Genomic DNA, 6,128 nt, shown 5'->3' with positions numbered 1-6,128 from the left:
AGATAGATAGATAGATAGATAGATAGATAGATAGATAGATAGATAGTCCATGTTGGAATACTGATTTAGTCTGAGCGGTTAAGTAAAAATAAAATGATTGCATATAGGAAGGAAATATAACAACTCCTCCAAAAAGGTTATTATAATAGATAAACATAGTAAAGTTATGTGATACAAAACTGACATGCAAAACTCAGAAACATTTTGTATACCAGTAGCAAACTTAATAAGAAATAAATCATTAAGATAAGTCCATTGCAATAGTTACACAAAAGTAACATAAAATAAAATACCAAGGTAGTTAATTAAATTTATTTGATAACAGTTTTTTATGTTTTCATTTTGAGACATCAATAAAAAATTTGTAAAACACTGATGAAAAAAGTTTAAAGACACTTAAACAGAAAGATAACCCATATTCATTTATTAGGATAATTAATGTTCTTTAAAATTATCTATACTACCCAAAGTAATTTACATATTTGATGAAATACTGATGCCGTTCTCACAGATCTTGAAGATCTAAAATTCATACGAAATTCTCATACATGAAAGTGCAAAGATTCCAAACAGTCAAAGCATTCCTGAGCAAAAAGCAAAGGAGGAGGCATCACAGTACATGGTTTCAAGATGTATCACCAAGGGATGGTAAAAAAAATTAAAAAGGAGTCAGCATGACACCAGACATAGAGATCAATGGAACAGAAGAGAAGACCCAGGACACAGAAATCAATCAATGCATCTTCAGCCAACTGCTTCTTGACAAGGATGTCAAAAATACGTATTAGAGAAAGGACAGCCTCTTTAACAAATGGTTTTGTAGAAATGTGCAACCATCCACATGTGAAATATTGAAAGTTCAGCCCTATCTCTTTCCTCCCTATATAAAAATCAACTCAAAATATAACAAAGACATAATTGCTAGAAGAAAACCTAAGGAGGACACTTAAAAATATTGGGACAGACAACAGCCCCAGGAGAAGACTGCAAAAGTTCAGGAAAACAAAAGCAAGAATTGATACATTGTATCATATCAAAAAAAATCTGTATAGCAAAGGGACTGAGCAATACAGTGAAAAGACTATGTACATAATGAAAGAAAATATTCATAAATTTCATGACTTTTCCTGGGGAGACATGATTAAATGTCTATTCACCCCAGACAGGGCACTGATGACAAACCAAAGGATTCCACCCAAGTACAGTCTGGTGAACCAATAAATTTATTACGTATAGAAGCATGGGCGATCCAAAAGCAACAGCATCACCACAGAAATGCCCACCTCAGCATGAATACTGCATCCCTGGAGCTACCTGCCTGACTTACAAGCAGCTCTACTGAAGAGCAATCTCCACAGCAATTGCTTACTGAGTCTGTATCCTTTGGAAGGAGCCTCGTGGGTCTTATAACTTCCTCATCTTCCGGAGTCTTATGTTTCATGAACTTCCTGAGTCTTATGAGTCCCTTGTCTCTCCATGATAGAATGCTTCAAATCAGATTAAATAGCTATACAATGGTGAACTGTGCACTTGACAAATAATTCATATCCAGAATGCTTATGAAATTAAAAAACAATAACAAAAATGCTATCTCGTAAAACTGAAAATAATTTAAATAGACATGTCTCAAAAAATACAAATGGTCAAGAAATATTTGCAAAAGTGTTCAATATCATTAATCAACAAGGAAATGCAACTCAAAACTGAAATAAGGTATCATTCCAGTTAGAATGGCTACTGTTGAAAAATTAACAAATGTTTGAAGAATATGGAAAGGAGCTCATATGCATTGTTGTCACAAATAATAGTATATCCACCTTGGAGAACATTATGGAACACCCTCAAAACACTAAAAATAGATTTTCCACATAATCCTCTTATCTTATCTCTGGATTTACTTCTAAGGAAGTAAAATCAACAAACCAAAGAGACACCTGCTCTCTCATGTTTACTGTGGCACCACTCAACCTAGATAAGACATGGTATAAACCTCGGAGCCCATCAGAGGATGAGCACATAAAGAAAGCATGGTAGGTATAAACAATGGATTCAGACACAAAGAATGAAGTTCTGTCATTTATAGCAAAATCAATGAAATTGAAGGTCATTAATGTTAAAGAAAATAAGCTATAAATGAAATATTTATGTGTATGGGCATATATGTGTAAAGGTATATATGTATACACACACACACAAACACACACACACATGCACACATACACATACACACAAATTCTCTTTCATGTGTTGAAAACTTTAAAAATTCAGCCTAATACAGAACAATAATTTCTAGGAAGGGAATAGGGACCAAATACAAACACAATTAGATGGAAGGAATACATTCTAGAATTCCACAGCATTGTGTGATAATTAGAGTTCACAAAATCTATACATTCTATGAAGACAAAAGACAAGAGCCTGAAGGTTCCAAGCATCAAGAAATGATAAAGAGAAGTGGTTGCTTCCCTGTCTTACCCTGGCACACATGCTGAAATATTACACTGAACCCCACTAATATGTGCAATTAATACATCTGAATCCAAAAAGGTTATCTAATTTCAAAGCTGATTGCATTAACCTATGATGAATTCTAATATATTTCTCAATCTTACAAAACTATCTCCAGGGTATAATTAAAGAAAACTAATGAATCTACAAGTTTTGCTATGCAGGGTAAATTTCCTCAGCCCATACTTCTGAGCATGGTAAGAGAAGTCTTGCTTTTCCAAATCTATGACACAAATTTAAAAATACTCTTCTACTGTTACCCTGAAACTGAGTGTGAGTTAATGGGTTAAAATAAATGTTAGTGGTTGTCCTAGTCTGCCTTGTGTTGCTGTGATAATACACTGACCAAAAGTACCTTGGGGAAGAAAGAGGTTTTTTTTATCTTACCAGTTACAGTCTGTCATTAAGGGAAACCGAGACAGGATCTCAAGACTGGAACCTGGAGGCAGGAATTAAAGCAGAGACCATGGAAGAATGCTGCTGACCATCTTGCTTCCGCTGGCTTGCCTGGATACTTTTCTGATATAGCCCAGGCTCACCTGCCTAGGAAGGCACTGCGCACAGTGGACTGGGTCCTCCTACATCAATTAGCAATTAAGCAAATGCCCAAAGGCATGCCCACAGGCCAATCTGATAGAGACAATTAATCAGTTGAGGTTCCTTCTTCCTAGGTGTCTCTAGTTTGTTTCAAGCCTACAAAAACTAACAAGCACAGATTTGAAATGAGGAATAGCAGAGATGAGAAATGAAAGTGCTTACAGCTGGATAGAGACAGGCAGACTGACCTGCAGCTGGATAGAGACAGGCAGGCTGACCAGCTAAGAGGAAAATGGCAGAGCCCTGAGGAAGATGACAAAACAGGTTGGCAGGCCCCATTTGGCTCCAACAAATCAATACCCCCCACACCCTTCCCCAGCCCAGGAACATATGCAAGACACTGCTACCCTTTCACATGTCCTTACAACCAAAGTATCTAATTCTAGCAGACTGAACCATGGATAGCGGTGGCTTTAAGGAAAGTTTCCACCTATTCCAGGAAGGAGAATATCCCAGACCACCCCATAAAGAAGGAGTTTGACATGATGTAGGCAACCAAGAAAAACTGAAGATGCATCTTGGTAGCTGTGTCTCCTGATGGGCAGAATGCCCTTTTGTGGATAAACATCCTTGAAGCTGCAGTAAGACTGTTCCCACCATCTCAAAAACTAAGGTACCAGGACCTTCTCCCACAAAGGTGCATTAATGAAGCATCTGCATCCTCAAATGTTGTGACATCATTACGGTAACACATGTATTTTCATTCTGATGCATCTCCCCTTTCATGGAGAATATGGAAGAAAATATTTGAAAGGAAGATCCAGTCTACCATGTTCTGAAACAAGAGAGTCACCTGCCCTCATGAATTTGTCACCCACCTCATAAATATTAATAAAAACTTTAAAATTAACAATACAGAACCTGCTGTGCTGCTCCCAACCTTGGGGAAGCCCATATCAATCTCCTTGGAGTATTAGCTTTGCTTAGCTTTGCTTCTGTGGCTTTGCTATATAAACTGCATGAAGTTGTTATATCATGACTGAGTTCATTCTTTCAAGAAGACAAGAGCTGAGAGACCCCCATAACCACCTTCAGCAACATCCACTACGCCCTTCATTTTTTTTTTTTTGCCCGCTTCTTTGCTTTTGAAACAAGGTCTCCCTGTAGCCCCAACTGACCTGTAACTTGCTTTGTAGGGTAGGCTGGCCTCCATCTCACAGAGATCTGCCTGCCTCTGCCTCCCATGTGCTAGGATTAAAGGCTTGCAGCACCACACCTGTCTCCACAACACCCTTCCTACATCTTTATAAAATAATATCTGTCTTCTGAGCAGACATAATAATTTTCCTTGCCTTGAGCTTTGTGTAAATCCAGTAGGTTTCAAGTTTGTTCTAGTTTACTTCCCCATTGCTGTGATTGAAACACTCTGGACAAAAGTAACTTGGGGGAGAAAGGGTTTATTTAACCTTCAAGATTGCAGCCCATCATGGAGGGAATCAAGCCAGAAACTCAAGGTAAGAACCTATGGGAAGAAACTGAAGCAGGGACATGGAAGAGCACTAATTATTGGTTTGTTTGCAGGCTCACATTCTGCTACCTCTCTTATTCAGCCTAGTCCCACCTGCCTAGGGATGCTACTACTCCTACATCAATTAGCAATCAAGAAAATGCCCTCACAGACATGGTCACAGGCCAATCCAATGGAGGAAATTCTTTACTTGAGAATCCCTCTTTCCAGGTGTGTCAAACTGACAACCAAGATTATCCATCAAAAAGCTATACTTGGTATCTTACAGATTAGGAAACCCTGTAAGCTGCCAAATGGTGCCCAAAAAATAACTACATAGATTTCAGAGGTGTTCTTGGGTAGAAATTATTCAAGTATCGTTAATTGACTGCCTATTTTGCACAAAGGTGTGTGGGATAGAGTTCAGTGATAGATGATTTGCTTGCAATTCTTAAGACCCTGAGTTATGTTCCCAGAATCACACAGAAAGAGGGTCAGCCAGGAATAATTATAGGTAATTTAATACATGTCAAAAATTCCAAACAGAGCCATAGTCTGTAGTATGAAAGATTTTGATATATATTAGGTATTGTTTGTTTAATGCTTTCTCTATATGGGATGTGTGGGGACTGTGGGAAGAGGGGAGAGAGAGAGAGAGAGAGAGAGAGAGAGAGAGAGGTGAAGGCCAAGGCCAACCTTGGGTGTCTCCTTTGAGGCAGGTCTCTCTTTGGCCTAGAGTTCATAAATTAGGGTAGACGGCCACCAAGCCCTAGGGATTCTTCTGTCTCTGCTCTGATCTTGCCATGGGAACACTAAGATTTCAGATGTGCTCTTCTGTGAGTTATTTGGGATCTGAACTCAAGTCATCAAACTTGTAGAGCAAGTGCTTTATCTACTAAGCCATCTCCCCACCCTAAATGCCTGGCTTTTGATGTGAGTTTTGAGCATCAAACGCAGGATCTCAGGTTCCCATGCTTGCAAGGCAAGCACTGTACTGACTAAGCTATCTCCCCAACCCTAGTGCTTTGTTTCTAAGCTACCTGTACATATCGGTAACTGATTATCACCATCATCACACAGTAACCATCTAGTGAGATATGCATCCACCCCACTGACCATAATCAAAAAACTAATATTCAGATATTTGAGTGTCTATGATTTTCCCCAATTATCCCAAGTAACAAATGATGGAACTGAGCCCCCGAATCTTTTTGTATTTAATTCTCACAATACTATGCTGCTTGCATTAAATGAAACATTTTTGCAGCTTCCCATGAAAATCAGTATATAAAATATTCCAGTTTTGTGCTCCTGACTCTAGGATGTTCAGGTGATAAGAAGAAGTAAAGGTCCCTGGTACTTAGTTGTATACTGTTAATATTAAGATGATGATGATAGTGATTGGTGATGGTGATGAAGAATATTAGTAATTATTGTTACCTATAACATAAGGAAACATAATTACTACCCAGGCTACAAAACTATGAGAAATAATAAATGGTTGTTTTATGTAATGAAACTTTTAATTTTATATTATATAGAAATAGGTAAATCTCCAACATATTGTTTTCAGAGT

This window comes from Nannospalax galili, unplaced genomic scaffold (assembly GCF_000622305.1).
Source record: "Nannospalax galili isolate Female #2095 unplaced genomic scaffold, S.galili_v1.0 scaffold903, whole genome shotgun sequence".
Classification (NCBI taxonomy): Eukaryota; Metazoa; Chordata; class Mammalia; order Rodentia; family Spalacidae; genus Nannospalax; species Nannospalax galili.
Note: the sequence above shows the minus strand (reverse complement) of the source record.